The sequence below is a fragment of the Dermacentor variabilis genome, chromosome 7, assembly GCF_050947875.1.
Source record: "Dermacentor variabilis isolate Ectoservices chromosome 7, ASM5094787v1, whole genome shotgun sequence".
In the NCBI taxonomy this organism is placed as follows: domain Eukaryota; kingdom Metazoa; phylum Arthropoda; class Arachnida; order Ixodida; family Ixodidae; genus Dermacentor; species Dermacentor variabilis.
The window spans coordinates 136,133,748-136,151,482 of NC_134574.1; the positions used below are offsets into that span (position 1 = coordinate 136,133,748).

The 17,735-nt window shown below is 49.7% G+C and overlaps 1 long non-coding RNA gene across 1 annotated transcript in view; it reads left to right on the forward strand.

Moving 5' to 3' along the window:
- LOC142587165 (uncharacterized) overlaps positions 1–17,489 on the forward strand; it is a 29,496-nt gene extending 12,007 nt beyond the window's left edge. Inside the window, exon 4 of the long non-coding RNA XR_012829380.1 lies at positions 17,272–17,489. This is a non-coding gene — a long non-coding RNA (uncharacterized LOC142587165). The remainder of the gene's footprint in view (positions 1–17,271) is intronic.
- Positions 17,490–17,735: the final 246 nt, after the last annotated feature.

The following is a 17,735-nucleotide window of genomic DNA, read 5'->3' on the forward strand; positions in this document are numbered from 1 at the left end:
CTCAAAGAAGAGAAAGCGTTTGGTGACCACGAGAAAGTTCTGCAGTGTTTCGGGCTGGAACAGTTTTATAGTCGGTTACCTGAGAACGTGCGGTACTGGGTCTTGGATAGGCCAGACGTTAGTACGGTGGCTAGAGCCGCTGAGCTAGCCGAGGAGTTTGTGACGCGTCGGGCTCGCGGAGCTAAGGACGGTCAAAAGGGTGAATTTGGCTCCAAGTTTGAGAGGCCGAAGTTCACACCCATGAGAGCGAGGGGCGACACACGTAGTGCGGATGAAAGGAGACGGCGGAGACGGCGGCAAAACGAACGAAAGGAGACGGCGGCAACCGAAGCCGAACGCAGAAAGCGGTTCGAGATGAGGCAAGCGCGCGTTTGTTATACGTGCCAGAAGCCGGGTCACTTTTCGGCGCAGTGTCCGGAAACAACACCAAAAGTTGTGTTTTTTTCATTATGCAGCACTGACGAGAACATGAAGCTTCTCGAGCCTTACATGCGAAACCTCCTCGTGAACGGGAAAGAGTGCCGAGTGCTTCGCGATTCCGCAGCTACAATGGATGTAGTTCACCCGTCTTACGTAGAACCCCATATGTTCACGGGCGAGTGCGCATGGATCAAGCAAGCCGTGGAAGCTCATAGCGTGTGTCTGCCAGTAGCAAAAGTGCTTATTGAAGGACCTTTCGGAGCACTTGAAACGGAGGCCGCAGTGTCATCTATGCTGCCCCCCCAGTACCCGTACCTATTTTCAAACAGGTCCGATCACCTCCTGCGCGAGAAGGGGCTTTTGTTTGGTGAGGCTAGCGTTCAGGCATTAACCAGATCGAAGGTTCGGGAGCTCGCTGCAAAGGCGGTAGTTGCGGGGCCGACGGTATCAAACAATGAAAAAGGGTCAGAGGCGCAGCAAGCCGATATTCAGAGCACGCCCGAACTGAATAAAATTGAGCCGGTAGCGTTGAAGGCGCCAGATACTGGAGAGGAAATGCCCGATAAGGGAAAGTTAGAAGAGCTATCTGCAGATTTGCTCATCGCGCCTACGTCAGACGGACTTGATAGGTTGCTAAAAGTCAGCCGGTCGGCTTTGATAGCCGAGCAAAAGAAGGATGGTAGCCTAGAAAACATACGCTGCAATGTCAAGGAAGGTATCGCCAGGAAAAATGCGCGTTTTGTGGAAAGAGGTGGAGTCCTGTACCGGAAGTATCTAGACCGCAGAGGAGTGGAGTTCGATCAGCTGATCGTTCCTCAATGCTATCGTCAGGATCTGTTGCGCTTGGCGCATGGGGGTTCGTGGTCCGGACACCTAGGAGTTAAGAAAACTAAGGACCGTCTCTTGCAAGAGTACTATTGGCCAGGGTGTTTTCGGGACGCAGACCATTTCGTGAGGACATGTGACACTTGTCAGCGGGTGGGCAAACCAGGGGACAAATCAAGGGTGCCGTTGAAATTGGTACCTATCATTACGGAGCCTTTTAGACGGCTCGTTATTGATACAGTGGGACCTCTGCCGGTAACAGCCACGGGGTACAGACACATTTTGACTGTGATCTGCCCAGCGACAAAGTTCCCTGAAGCAGTGCCGCTTAAAGAACTCAGCTCAGTTGAGATAGTCAATGCACTACTGTCCATATTTGCGCGAGTTGGTTTCCCTGCGGAAATCCAATCAGATCAGGGCACAGTGTTTACTAGCGCTTTGACGACAACTTTTCTCGAAAGGTGTGGGGTAAAGCTGTTACACAGCTCAGTGTACCACCCACAGTCGAATTCCGTTGAGAAACTCCACTCCGTCATGAAGCGCGTGTTGAGAGCATTGTGTTTTGAACATCGAACTGACTGGGAGCTGTGTCTGTCTGGGGTGATGTTTGCATTAAGGACCGCGCCGCATGCAGCTACGGGGTTTTCGCCAGCTGAGCTGGTGTACGGTCGCTCGCTTCGGTCTCCGCTTCGCATGCTTCGAGAATCGTGGGAAGGCAGGGGCGACGACCCAGTCGTGGTGGAGTACGTGCTTAAGCTCCTCGAACGCTTAAGAAGGGCACAGGAGTTGTCAGGTGAAGCAATGGCAAAGGCCCAGCAGAGGGCCAAGGTTTATTATGATCGGACAGCCAGGGCCCGTCGTTTTGAGGTGGGCGATGAGGTCATGATATTGCGCACATCGCTAAACAACAAACTAGACGTGCAGTGGGAGGGCCCAGCACGAATTGTTCAGAAACTGTCGGACGTTAACTACGTGGTAAGTCTGCCAGGAAAGCGGAAAGCACAGCAAGTTTACCACTGTAATCTGCTCAAACCTTATAGACAAAGGGAAGCAGTGGTGTGCATGATGGCAAACGTTCCTGAAGAGCTCCCGGTCGAGCTTCCGGGACTAGGCTCAGTGACGAACAGGGAAGACACCGGTCAAGTCATTAGTGACTTAGTCAGTGGAGCATCGCTGTCGCGTGAGCAGAAAACCGAACTGCACCAGCTCTTACAAGAGTTTCAAGGTCTGTTCTCTGAGAGGCCTGGTAGGACTTCTGTCCTTACTCATGACATAGAACTTACCTCCCCAGAGCCAGTACGATCCAAGGCGTACCGGGTGTCACCCCGCCAGAGCGATATTATGGAGGCTGAGGTAAAGAAAATGCTACAGCTCGGTGTTATTGAGGCAGGTGAGAGTGATTATACCTCCCCTTTGATTTTAGTTGAGGTACCGGGCAAGGAACCTCGTCTTTGCGTCGACTACCGCAGGCTTAATTCCATCACTAAGGATCAAATTTATCCGATCCCTAACATCGAGGAGCGCCTTGAGAAAGTTAGTAGCGCTCAGTTTATTTCCACCCTAGATCTTGTCAGGGGTTATTGGCAGGTTCCACTTACAGAAGAGGCTAGTAGGTATGCGGCGTTCATTTCACCAATGGGAACTTTCCGTCCTAAAGTATTGAGTTTTGGTTTGAAGAACGCGCCATACTGTTTTTCAAGCCTCATGGATAAAGTGTTGCGGGGACAGCAAGAATTCGCTTTACCGTATCTAGACGACGTAGCGATATTCTCCGCATCCTGGTCTGAGCATATGGCACACTTGCGGGCAGTGCTAACCCGCCTGCGCGAAGCGGGCTTGACAGTAAAGGCTCCTAAGTGCCAGTTAGCACAGGCCGAGGTTGTCTACCTCGGTCACGTGATTGGTCAGGGTCGTCGCCGCCCCTCTGAAATAAAGGTGGCCGCTGTGCGAGACTTCCCGCAACCGCGCACGAAGACCGATATTCGGTCGTTCTTAGGTGTCGCCGGCTACTATCAGAGGTACATCCCCAGGTACTCTGATATCGCGGCTCCCCTGACGGATGCTCTAAGAAAGACAGAGCCTCAAACAGTCGTCTGGGACGAGACAAAGGAAAGAGCTTTTAGCGCCCTAAAGAGTGCCCTAACAAGCCAGCCTGTGCTACGATCGCCAGACTATACAAAAGGGTTCGTTGTTCAGTGCGATGCTAGTGAGCGAGGCATGGGCGTTGTACTGTGCCAACGGGAAAATGGAGAAGTAGAACACCCCGTCCTGTATGCTAGTCGTAAGCTGACCAGTCGTGAACAGGCGTATAACGCCACCGAGAAAGAGTGTGCATGTCTCGTCTGGGCCGTTCAGAAATTGTCATGCTATCTAGCCGGCTCGAGGTTTATCATTGAGACGGATCACTGCCCTCTCCAATGGCTGCAGACCATCTCTCCCAAAAATGGCCGCCTCCTGCGCTGGAGCCTCGCTTTGCAACAATATTCCTTTGAGGTGCGTTACAAAAAGGGGAGTCTCAACGGTAACGCCGATGGCTTAAGTCGAAGCCCCTAACGTAGGAATCAGCCTCAAAAATTGTTTGTTACTGATGTTTTTCTTCCTGAGGCAGGATTTGTTAACATATTGCTTTTGTTTAGTGTTTCAAAGTGATGATATGCTTTCTAGTGCAATTTTCCAATTTGTGGACGCGTTCTAAGTGCTGCTAGACTACTGTAAGGAACTAGGCAGTGGTATAGAAGGGGAAAGAGCCTGGCAGGGCTTAGTGAGGGTTGTGCCGTGCTTGCTGACTGAGCGGTTGAGTTTCAGCGTAGTTCTAACGCTTGCCGGGAACGAGAACAAGAATGTGAACTCTCCCGAAGTCACTTTGCAGTGTCCTGTGCGAACCTGAACGAGAGAACGAGGCCTTCTCTGTGCGCTGCGCTCAAGAAACGTCGAGGGACGCCCGACTTCGGTTATGAGCATCATCGAGCGACATCCCTCCGGACAGCGGATGCAGTCCCCTGTCCATCGGGATCTCCTTCCCCCGGCGGGGCGGTCTGTTACGTTTCGCCTACGACGCGCGGTTTAGCCGGCGCGACTGCAACAAAGCGGCAGACATTTTGGCCCGTTCGGCGTCGCCGCTACGCTCCCCGCCAAGCGCGTCCAGGCATGTTCCGATGCCACGTGTCTTCATGTGCGTGTGTGAGTGTATGTGCCATTGTGCCCGACCGGAGGCGATACGACAGTAGAAGTCACCTTCTCCTCCCAGCCATTGTGCCCGACCGGAGGCGCTACGACAGTAGGAGTTACCTTCTCCTCCCAGCCATTGTGCCCGACCGGAGGCGATACGACAGTAGGAGTTACCTTCTCCTCCCAGTCTTTGTGCCCGACCGGCGGCGCTACGACAGTATGCGTCACCTTATCTCATTGTACAATCACGTGCTCGTCTATTGAGGGGTTCCTTCTTGCCCTCAACTGCGAGAGTATAAAAACAGCTGCCCCCGGACGAAAGAGGAGGGCTCCGATTTCTTCTGTTGAGTAAAGTGCTCTCCCGTCTCTCTACTTCGGTCAACCTGACCGCCAACTCTTTGCGATGTTAAAATAAACAAGTTGTTTTGTTGTTACCAGTCGACTCATGCTTTGCCGGGACCTTCGGATGCTTCCAGTTGTACCCCAGGCCGCCAGGCCAACGCTACCCTTGGGGCTTGCGACCCAGGTGCAACAACGGGCGTCAGCGCCGAGTTCCCAACAACCGTTGCCATCGGTGGGATCCAAACAGCCTCGAAAGGGCTCTGTAATATAAGGCATCCACTCCGTTTCCGTAAACACAGCACCAATTTACCTTAAACATGGATACACAAATCATTCAATGGAACATCAGAGGTCTCCTTAGAAACCTTGATGATTTGCAAGAACTCATCCACAAACATAATCCAAAAGTGCTGTGTTTACAGGAAACACACTTAAAATCTAAACACACAAACTTTCTCCGTACGTATGTTACGTTTCGCAAAGATCGCGATGATGCCGTCGCATCATCGGGTGGTGTTGCGATTCTTACTCATAGAAGTATTGCGTGTCAACCTTTACAGCTACAAACGCCCCTTGAAGCAGTGGCGGTTCGAGTTGTCCTACTAAACAAACTCATCACCATTTGCTCCCTTTACATACCCCCGCATTACCAACTGAACAAACATGAATTGTACTCCTTGATCGATCAATTGCCAGAACCTTAAGCTGTTCTTGGTGATTTCAATGCGCACAGCTCCCTGTGGGGCGACTCTCGTATAGATGCGCGAGGTCGCCTTGTTGAACAGTTCCTTTTTTCTTCTGGAGCGTGCCTTCTCAATAAGAAAGAACCCACATATTACATATTACTCTCTTGCAAACCGATCCTTTTCGTCAATAGATCTTAGTATAGTCTCCCCGTCTGTACTGCCTGAACTTGAATGGGAAGTTACCGACAACCCTTACGGTAGCGACCACTTCCGTATACTGCTAAGATCATATAAAGAAAACGAATATCCACCATACGCTCCTAGGTGGAAGATTGAGACAGCTGATTGGGAGAAATTTCGATCTCTAACTAGTGTCTCATGGGCTGACCTGTCTTCGTTAGGAATTGACGCTGCAGTCGAGTTTTTTACAGCATTCATAATAGATGTCGCATTTAAATGCATATCAGAAGTAAAAGGCTTGGCCTGCAAACGGCGTGTCCCATGGTGGAACGACGATTGTAGGATCGCTCGTAAAAAACAGAACAGGGCGTGGGGGTTGCTACGCGCTTCTCCCACTGCAGAGAATCTAGTTAACATTAAAAAAGTAAAATCCGAAGGCAGGCGAACCCGCCATCAGGCCAGACGAGAAAGTTGGCAGAAGTTTCTATCGAGTATTAACTCGTTCAGAGATGAGGCGAAAGCCTGGAACAGGGTCAATAGGATAAGAGGGCGACAAGCACATGGACTCCCTTTGGTAAACACAGAAGGCGATACCCTACAAGATCAGGCGGACTCACTTGGGGAGCACTTTGAGAGTGTGTCAAGTGCCAACCATTACTCGCAATCCTTTCTGAAACATAAACAAATAGAAGAATGTAAGCCACTCATGAGAAAATGTCAACAGAATGAACCATACAACTGTCCTTTTAGCATTGCCGAGTTTAGAGCTGCCTTGAGCGCATGCAAGAGCTCTGCACCGGGATCTGACAGAATCATGTATGAAATGATCAAAAACTTACATAAAGACACCCAAGTTACACTAGTCACAATTTTCAACACGATTTGGGCTGCGGGATACTTCCCGACTACATGAAAAGAAGCCATTGTGATCCCGGTTTTGAAACAAGGCAAAGATCCTTCCTCAGTGGCAAGTTACCATCCGATAGCCCTGACAAGTTGCCTTTGTAAGGTATTTGAAAAAATGATCAATCGCCGTCTCGTGCATCTCCTAGAGTCTAGTAAAATGCTTGACGCATTTCAATGTGGTTTTCGGGAAGGGCGATCTACAACCGACCATCTTGTGCGCATTGAAGCGAGCATTCGCGATGCCTTCGTGCACAAGCAATCTTTCTTATCTGTATTTCTGGATATGGAAAAAGCGTACGACACAACCTGGCGGTACGGAATCCTGCGCGATCTTTCCGCGCTTGGTATCCGCGGCAATATGCTAAATACTATAGAGAGCTACCTAGAGAACCGTACATTTCGAGTGAAAATAGGTCCTGCACTGTCGCGTACATTTATACAGGAAACTGGGGTACCCCAGGGTGGCCTACTCAGCTGCATGCTCTTTGTTGTAAAGATGAACACGCTTCGTGCATCTTTACCACCAGCTATTTTCTATTCCGTCTACGTAGACGATATACAAATCGGTTTTAAATCCTGCAACCTCACAGTCTGCGAGAGACAGGTACAGCACGGTTTGAACAAGGTATCACAGTGGGCAGAGAAAAATGGATTTAAAATCAATCCTCACAAGAGTTCTTGTGTTCTGTATACAAGAAAGAGAGGCCTGGTTCCGGATCCTTGCTTAGAACTGTGTGGACAACAGATACCGGTAAACAAAGAACACAAATTTCTAGGTGTTATACTTGACAATAGACTCACTTTCATCCCACACATAAAACATCTTAAAAAATATGTCTGAAAACAATGAACCTATTGAAACTTCTATCGCAGACTACGTGGGGTAGTGACAGGACGTGCCTAATGAATCTCTATAAGAGCCTGATTCGGTCACGATTAGATTATGGTGCCGTGATCTATCATTCTGCCGCCCCGAGCGTGCTAAAGATGCTAGATCCGGTCCACCATCTAGGAATCCGCTTAGCCACGGGCGCTTTCAGAACGAGTCCCATACAAAGTTTATATGCAGAATCGAATGAGTGGTCACTTCATATCCAGAGAACATACATCAGCCAAACATATTTTTTGAAAGTCCACTCTAATGCTCAACATCCGTGTTATAATACCGTTAACGAGATGACATACGCTACACTCTTTCGCAATCGTCCCTCCGTAAGACAGCCTTTCTCGCTGCGTGTGAGGGAGTTTAGTGAAGAAATGCATGTTCCACTCCTCGAGCTTCGCCTAATGCAACCAGCCAAGCTGCTACCGCCTTGGGAGTGGCAACTGATACAATGCGACACATCTTTCGTTCAAGTTACAAAGCACGCTTCAGACATTGAAATCCAAATGCATTTCCGGGAACTCCAACACAAACACTCCTGCACGGAGTTCTACACAGACGCATCGAAGTCGCACGACGGGGTGTCCTATGCAGCCGTCGGTCCATCCTTCTCGGAATCCGGCGTACTGCATCCGGAAACTAGTATCTTTACGGCTGAAGCCTACGCAATATTATCGACTGTGAAGCATATAAGGAAATCAAAACTCAAAAGATCAGTTATATATACGGACTCCCTAAGTGTTGTGAAGGCTTTGATATCGTTCTGTAAGCACAAAAATCCTGTTATAATTGAACTCTATTCCATCTTATGTAACGCATATATATCTAACCAGCATGTGATTATATGCTGGGTGCCAGGACATAGAGCCATCGAAGGTAATGTTCTGGCGGACCAGATGGCCACGTCAGTTGCATGGCATTCTGCTAATCCCACCGCTGCAGTTCCTGTCACAGATCTGAAGCCCTTCTTGCGGAGGAAACTACGAAATCACTGGCAACGCCTATGGGACGCGGAAACAAATAATAAGCTCCACGTGATAAAGCCACAGTTAGGATTCTGGCCCTCTGTAACAAAATCACGCCGAACAGATGTCCTATTCTGTCGTCTCAGAATAGGACACACATTTGGCACGCATAACTATTTACTCACTGAAAATGATACTCCAACCTGCGGTAGATGCGGGGAGAGGCTGACCATCCTCCACGTCCTCCTGGAGTGTCGGGAAGCCGAATATGAAAGAAAGAAACATTTTCCTTTAGCATACCGGCATCACATCCCCCTTCATCCCGCAATGCTACTCGGCCCAGAACCTTTATTTGACACCAATGCCGTCCTAAGTTTTCTGAAAGATGTTGTCTTGCATGTTTTTAGCCCCACATGTTCGTAGCGGGTCCTCTCTTCAGAGGATGCCGCTGCGATATCTCTTTAGTATAGCACATGCCTCTAGGCCCTTGTCTTTCAAGGGCTCTGTCGAGGCAGCAGTGCTCCAAGTAATTTTACGATCTTATATATTTTATAATTTCCATCATTATTCTACGATGGATTTCAATCTTCATAGTATTCGTCATAAGTCATCGCCATAATTTTATAGCACGTAGATTTTACGCACTTTACAGCGAATATTTTTAGGCCACTTTACAGCCAAGTCACATCTTCCATAATACATCTTCAACATTACCACGTGTCATGGCGCTCTTTGGCCAAACCTGGCCCTTGCGCCACAAAACACCACATATCATCATCATCATCGTGGCCTGGATTCGATCCCGCGACCTCGTGCTCAGCAGCCCAACACCATAGCCACTGAGCAATCACGGCGTATCTAATGCAGTAAGGACTACCTGGAATGACCTCGATGACCTCCAGAGGGCTTCTTTCGGTTTTTCAGTCCATCTTTTGTCGAACGCACTTAGCTTTTACCGGGCCTATCGCCGGCCCTGTATCGACGTAGCGTCGACACAGTCGGTGTCGACGTTGCTGGAAGCATTGACCGTTTAACCATGGCTCCTAAGTTCACCACCAGCAAAAAACCGAGAAACAACTGCCATTTTTCGTTTTCTTGACAGTAATCGGACTATCTCTTCTATCATAAAGCTCATTTTTCACACGGGAACTGAACTTCCACTCGGTTCACTCCGACCCCATGAGCTACATACAGTAGTGACTCTCGCTGACCATCTTTCTGCCCGAGAAGCCAATTCCTGCGTTGTCAGTACACAGAAATTTTTTTCCCGTCGTCGTACCTAGTGAATCTACAGGCAGTGAATTGCTCAGCCTGAGCGACTTTGCATCAGTGAAATCACTGACCCTAACATCCTGTACGAAGTCAACCCACCCTCCTCTACAAGAAGGTCATCGATCAAGTGGAACCATTCACCGAACCTACCGAGGCTCAGGGATTGATTACGCTCTGAATAGTACATCATCATGATGGAAGCACCGCCGACGCACTGTTCCCCGTCCCCCAACCTGAAGAGGCATGTGCCCAGCATCGGCTCGTCAATTGGGCACGCTCCCGCCAAAAGCGCCTATTCATCGAGTCCCTCGCCCGTTACTAAGCACCCAGGGCCGCCTGCCCGAGCTCTGTGGTAGTGACTCCATGCCTTTCAAACAGACTACTTAGGCTAACCACGAGCCCCTTTGTAACGCGTTCACACTATCCATTTCGCCGTTGCCACTGGGCGGGTGGGTGGGGGTGGGGGAGGGGGGAGGGCTTGTAGCGCCCACCTATGCCACACCTCGGGGACGCTAGGGTTGGCGCTCTCAGCCGGAGCCTTGGTGAAAGAGGAGGAAACTGAAGATGGGATAGCAGCGCGCGCTCGATGCGATGTATGGCACTCGCCGGGCCCTTCTATAATGCAGCTGCACTGGTCCTCTTGATCGGGCGCTCCACTGCGACCCCTTTGGTTTCCTCATGAATTCATTCCTCCTGGAAACTGCGCGGAACTGGAACAAGCTACCGGGGACAAGTTGTGATGGCGGAGCTTCTTCAAAAATTGTCCTTTTCATCTTTTCTATTATTCTACTAACAGAGCCTGACGTGTCGTAATCATTTGTTATTAATCTTGTTCCGGGAGAGGAAGACGACGACGATCGCTCGAGCAGACGTGCGTTCGATGGGCTCCGTCGACAACGGCCGCTCTAGCACAAGTTGGATTCGACGGTCTTGGTTTCTAGCTGGAATCAACAGCACTCGACGAACGGACACCGAGGATATCAATTTTTCCAAGGTGGGCCCTCGTTTTCCCACGATATCGAGACTTTGAAGCGTTCTACGCGCTGCATGGTGAGCTAAGCCTAAGGCTCGAGATAGCGACGAGGAGCCACCGGCGGCGGCGGCGGTGGAGGCGCAGCTCAAAGACTATGATGGAGACCGTAGATGGTACGGAGATCGATCCGGAAGAATTGAACGTGCCGGGGCAATGGTACATTAGAAAGAAGAAAGGAAAAGCGGCCCCCCTAGTGAACAACGAGGCACGCCATATGGAACGGCAGCGAGCCGCTGAGAAGCTCGCAGGGAGGAAGATGGCGGCTAAGTCGGTTGAGAGGCAATTTGCCCGACTTCCGGACGGCGCCGAGAAAGTAGTCATGAGGCCGCACGGCGGTCTCGTACGTCTAATGAAATACGGAAGTGCGTATTTGGCAGACGTAATACTTAAGGCGGCTGGCGTCAGTCCAGACGCCGCCGGAGAGGACGTCATCTTGATGAATGTGAAGCAGCATTCCATTCTCGTCGCCACCGTCAGCGCGGAAAGGAAGCGAAAATACGCGGACTTGAAGCTCCTCGTCTTCGAAGGGGAAAAAATTGAAATGACTACGTACGTCGCTATGCCGGAGGACTGCGGAAAAGGCGTCGTGCATGAAGTCCCTTTGTCCTTCTCCGACGCAGAGATCTTGAAAAGGCTGCAAATCTACGGGAATCCCCCGGTCCTGGGAGTACGACGACTCGGAAGAACGTCGAGGACAGTTCTAATACTGTTCGAAGACAAAGAGGTGCCGCGGTGGGTGAGACTTACGCCCGTGGCGCAACGCTGCGTACTCTACCGCAAGAAGTACGAAGTTTGTAACGCCTGCGGGCGGCTCGGACACCGCGAGGACGTCTGCCCGGACCCCGCGAATGTGAAGTGTCGTGGCTGTGGCATGGAGCAACCACCACAAGACCATTTATGTGAACCCAAGTGCCAACTGTGCGGGAAAGGACACCCGCTCGGTGACAGAAAATGTAGAGAACTCTACCGTGTTCCTTACGAGGTGAAGAAGAGGCAGTGGGAACGAAAGACCAACATGCTACAGCAGCAGCAACTTCAGAAGCAGCAGCAAGCCGGAGCGACTGCCGAGGTGAATCCCAGGGGTCGTTCCAAGGTCAGGCGCGGAAACGAGGACTTTCGCGTCAGAACCGACTCCTTTCCGAGGCTGGAGGAGACCACCGGAGGGCACCAGCAGCGTGGCCGTTCGCGGTCCCGCACCAGGGGCCGCTCCGGATCCAGACAAAGGGGGAGATCAAGCTCCAGGGACCCGGCGAACCCATGGACTAAGAAGCGGAAGCAGAGCAGGGACCGAAACAATGTAAGCTTTGGCAGTGGGGTTTCCCAGGCAAAAGATAAGAAAGATGAGGAGATCGATAAATTACGGAAAGAGGTTGGGGAGCTTAAAGAGGTCATTAATAAGCTCACTCAAGAGTTGCATAGACCAAAATCACAGGCGTGTACGGTGTCCCCCTCCACCCACAACACGCAACCAAAATTGGTATCGAAACCAACCCGCCCGGTCCCTATGGCTGTGACTCCCATGCAGCCTGCGGCACCGGAGGAGGAAAATATGATTATCGAATCGGCTAGACCACCCCCAATGAAACGCAAAGGGGAAGACGTTGATCCGTTGGTGGCACTAGAGAAAAGATTAGAAGCCAAAATCGAAGCTAAATTTGATTCTTTTATGGCCCAAATTATGGGAGCAATACAGCAGGTTCAAAGCCAGATCCAAGCCGTTACGGGTGAAGTACAAAAGCAAAGGGCAGAATTAGTAGCCATCGGAGAATGGCAACTAAAAGCAGAGGAACAACTCGACCACCTCCAACATGGCCAGAGGCGCGCAAAGTGAGTCTTTAATCTGGCAGTGGAACTGTCGCGGCTTCCAACGCAAGCGAGCGTTAGTGCAACAGTACTTGACGCTATTAGATGAGAAACCGCTAGCTATAGCCCTGCAGGAGACGGGCAAAGCAACACAACTCTCGGGATACCAAGCTTTTTCAAGTGACAGGGGTGAGAAATCTCGCGTCACTACGTTCATTAAGAGGAATATTGCGGCAATCGTGCACGAAATCAACTCGAGAGACATTGAGGCAGTGCTTCTGGAAATTATTACGGGACGAAAAGAGGAACCGAGCGTGTTCCTATTAAACTTGTACAGCACTCCACAGCAGAGAAAGGTACGATTCAGGGCCCTCTTTCGCAAAGCTATTCAGGCAGCCGGGATTAATCCCTTACTAATAGTAGGTGACTTTAATGCAGCGCATCCGGAATGGGGTTACGCTAAACAAGATCCAAAAGGTAGGCAGCTATGGGAGGACGCGCACGAGCTAGGACTCACCCTACACACGGACCCTAGCTGTCCGACCAGGGTGGGTAACAGCGTGTGCGCAGACACCTCCCCTGACCTGACCTTCTCAAAAAATATGACCGATCTGAATTGGAAAAACTCGGAGCTCAATTTCGGAAGTGATCATTTCATTCTGGCCTCGATCCTTAAAAAAGGGGTGAAGACGCGTCGTGTGCGTCAACCGAGGATCACCGAATGGGGATTATTTAGGGAGAAACGAGAGAAAGCTGCCATAGGGAAAATCACAAACATAGAGAAATGGACGGAGGTCATCGCGCGTCACGTTGAAGAGGCAACCAAGACGATTGAAGGGGACGATGCCCCGGAAATAATCGATAGCAAACTGCTTCACATGTGGGAGGCAAAACGTGGCATGGAGCGCAGACTAAAGAAGCAGAAATGGAACCGTAATCTTAGACGGCGGATTGCTAGACATAACAAAGAAATTGAAAATTACGCGATCAAATTATGCGAACAGAATTGGTGCAGCAGATGCGACGAGATGGAGAGGGGCATGAGCCTTTCCAAAACGTGGGGTCTGCTGAGACACCTATTAGATCCGACCAATTCGAAAACCCTATCGGGAATTAGATTATCAAAAGCCAGGCACGCGTATGAGGGTACAGACGCGGAATTTATGGACAAACTGATCACCATGTACATTGGCGATACGCATAGCACCCCCCTCCCGGAATACGACGGAGCTCCCAATGAAGAGCTCGACGCACCCATCACTGAGGCGGAGGTCAGGGCAGTAATATTGGGACTAAAAACCAAATCAGCCCCAGGCCCTGACGGGATAACAAACAAAATTCTAAGAAATCTGGACGATGCCTCCATCAGCGCTCTGACGGAGTACATGCAAGAAATTTGGACTAAAGGCCACCTGCCACGCCAGTGGAAGATGGCAAACGTGATCCTAATTCCAAAGCCGGGCAAACCCCCTAAACTAGAAAATCTAAGACCCATTTCCCTAACCTCATGCATGGGAAAATTGATGGAGCGCGTAGTCCAGACCAGACTGACGCACTTTATGGAGCAGAACGACCTGTGGCCGCACGAGATCATCGGCTTCCGACCGGGCTTGTGTACGCAGGACGTGATGCTCCGACTAAAACATGACATAATCGACTCACGTTCTAGAGACGCCAAGGTAATCCTCGGCCTGGACTTGACAAAGGCTTTTGATAATGTTAAACACGAAGCGATACTCCACGGTCTCCAAGAAATCGGGGTAGGCGCGCGAACATTCGACTATATCAAGGACTTTCTGTCAGACAGAACTGCCTGCATGAAGTTCCAAGATATTGAATCTCCAACACTGAAATTAGGAAGCAGGGGCACGCCGCAGGGCTCGGTTCTTTCCCCGTTCCTCTTCAACGTGGCGATGAGGGGCCTCCCCGAAGCTCTGAGAAACATACAGGGGCTAAATTTCAGTATTTATGCGGATGACATCACCCTCTGGACCAACCAGGGGAGCGATGCGAGCATCGAGGAGCGCCTGCAGGCGGCGGCGGATACTGTCGTGCACTATGCTGCCGGTAGGGGTCTCTCGTGCTCACCGCAAAAATCGGAGTTATTCGTCTACAACCCAAAGTCGCTCCGGTGCAAGCGTAGCTGGGAATTTGACATTAAAATAGAGGGGAAACCAGTCCCAAAGGTTAACCAAATCAGAATCCTAGGACTTTTCATACAGGAAAACGGATATAATGATGGGACAATCAAAAATCTAGAGGGCTTTGCCACGCAAGCACTTGGCATATTTAGAAGGGTCGCGCTGAAAGGACGAGGCCTGAAGGAAAGAAGCTTGCTTAAACTAACCCAAGCATACGTAATAAGCCGCGTGTGCTATGCCACACCTTTCTTAAACATCAGGTCAGAGGAGAGGAGGAAACTCGACTCGCTCATTCGACGGTGCATAAAGAGGGCCGTAGGCTTACCAATTACCACCTCCACAGAAAAGCTCCTCTCTATGGGGGTGCACAATACCTGGGACGAAATAGCGGAGGCTGTCAGAATTTCGCAGCTTGAAAGATTAAGCCGAACGACCACGGGCAGAGCTATCCTCGAAATGGTAGGCCTGCAAACAGATAGGGGACTACGAGGCAAGACAAACATCCCGCTGGACTGCCGAGAAAATATAATCATTCCCCCCCTTCCTCGTAACATGCATCCCATATTCAACACGGAGAGGAGGGAAAAAAGAGCAGAAGCACTAATCAAACGCTTTGATTCAATGAACAGCAAGTCGGTTGCGTACGTGGACGCGGCAAGTGGCAAGTCGGGTGCGGCGGTCGCCTCGGTGGTCGACGGCCGAGGTGCCCCCGTATCGGCCGCCACCATTAGAAGCCGCAACTCGGAAACGGCTGAAGAAGTTGCGATAGCGCTTGCTTGCGTGGGAACGGAAGCAAATTTCATAATTAGCGATAGCAAAACGGCCATCTGGAATTTTGGAAAGGGCAGGATCTCGCCGGAAGCGGCAAGGGTTCTGGCCAGTAGACGGCTGAACAGAAAAATTAGCCTAATTTGGACCCCTGCACACACCTCCGTTCCTGGCAACGAGGCGGCCCACGAGTTAGCCCGAGCTCTCTACTTCCGGGTGGCTGTGGAACCGCCCGACTGCCGGAACATGGACGAGCGTCTGCAAAATTATACGGAGATTGTCGAAAATTATCGGCTACGCAGGAGACTGGTGCCACCACCGGATAAAAGTCTAAACAATAGAGAGGCAGTCGCATGGCGGCGCCTGCAAGCTGGGAACTTCGTAAACCCGGTCTGGGCGTACCATGTTATGCATGATAGAGAAGCCGATGAGTGCAAACACTGTGGGGCGAGAGGGACCCTCGATCACGTAATCTGGGAATGCGCTAGCTCACCAGGGGCTAAAGCAAACATAAATTGTAGAGAGGCCTGGGAAGCCCTGCTGCGGAGCGAGGACCCTACTCCACAGCAACACGCCATCCGCCTGGCGGAAGAAGCCGCGAAGAGTCAAGACCTCTTTGCTTGCTTCTAATCGCGGAGGTTCCGGCCCCCGTCCCCAAGGCCTGTGTGCCGGGGACGGGGAGTAGGGGCCTCCTTATCCGGCGGTACAATAAAGTTGCTATCATCATCATCATTAATCTTGTTCCGTGGTAGGACCGATGATGTCTGTAAATAAACGTACGCACGACATTCTCATGTTTGTAGCGCGAATGCTCGGAATGGGTTATGCCAACATAAACAAGCATTAGTCGCTCTTCAGTGTAGCCATCGCTGTTATGCATGCACAGGGAACGATGACAATTTAGTTTCATAGTGACATTCGCTCCTATTTTTACAGAGAAGCTGCCTATAGCTACCTTCCTGGCGGTGGTCGATATCCGTCCATCTACGCGTCGCGTCGACACGAAAAAATTTTCGTGTCCATTTTCTCGTAAATGCTCCGTAGTTTTCAATCTAATGCAGCTGCCTTGGAAAAAGATATAGTGAAATTCGACGCTAAGACGGCTCTATAACTACGCCGAGTTTCATTTACTTGTCGTAATTAGTTAGTTCACAGTCAAGTTGTAAACGTTACAGAATTCCTGTCTGCGATGAACACGTGGCCCGCTATACGAAGGGTGTGTGGTCACGGAAAACGGCTGTCACGCTCAATTTAACAAAACTATTCAGATGCAAATTAAATGGCAATTGGCCGGTAAATCGACTCAAACATCACGCCGAGTTTCAACTAGTTCTCCTAATTACGTAGTTCAAAGGGAAGTTGTAAATATTGGAGAATTCCCGTCTGCCAAGCGGTGGTACTCGCACGCGCCACTACTTCATGAAAGAATAAATCACTTCACTGTAAAAAAGATATATTTTTGGGCTTTGTCTTTCAATAATAATTATAATAATAGTAATAATAATAATAATAATAAGAATAATAATAATAATAATAATAATAATAATAATAATATAGATAGATAGATAGATAGATAGATAGATAGATAGATAGATAGATAGATAGATAGATAGATAGATAGATAGATAGATAGATAGATAGATAGATAGATAGATAGATAGATAGATAGATAGATAGATAGATAGATAGATAGATAGATAGATAGATAGATAGATAGATAGATAGATAGATGCGTCGATTAAGGTAGAACGCACCACATTTCCACTGCTTGTCCTTCACAGAGTAGAAAGGCTGATAAAGTTCTTTGTGTGCAATCAGCTCTTGATTTATGCATGAACTTTACTTTTCTACATTTCACCTTGTTTTCGTTCTGCTTCAGATCGCAATGCGGATGCAGTCTGTATCTTGCCTGACATACTGAAAACAAAATCGAAGTCTAAACATAAACTACATTTAGAAAATGCACCGCACGACCCCCACTGACAGGGCCAGACTAAACGAACTCCAAGGTCGAGCGCCCTTGGAGCCTGCGAAATAACACCAAAATAAAGGATTTTAATGGAAGGAATAAAGAATAAAGGATCTACCCAGTTTCGCCTCCGTATTTCACCAATGTTTCTTCCAGTCCTCTTCCAGTCCCCTTTTCCCCTTCCCCAGCACATGGAAGCCTACCGGGCTCAGCCTGGTTCACCTCCCTGCCTTTCCCTTATGACGTCTCTTTCTCTCTCCCTCGCTTTCTCTTGATAAGCCGAAAAATACAGAGAAAAAAAATATGTACGAACACATGATTTTTGAAAGAACCAAGCATTGCCATACAATTACTACGGCGTACTTGTTTTTTTT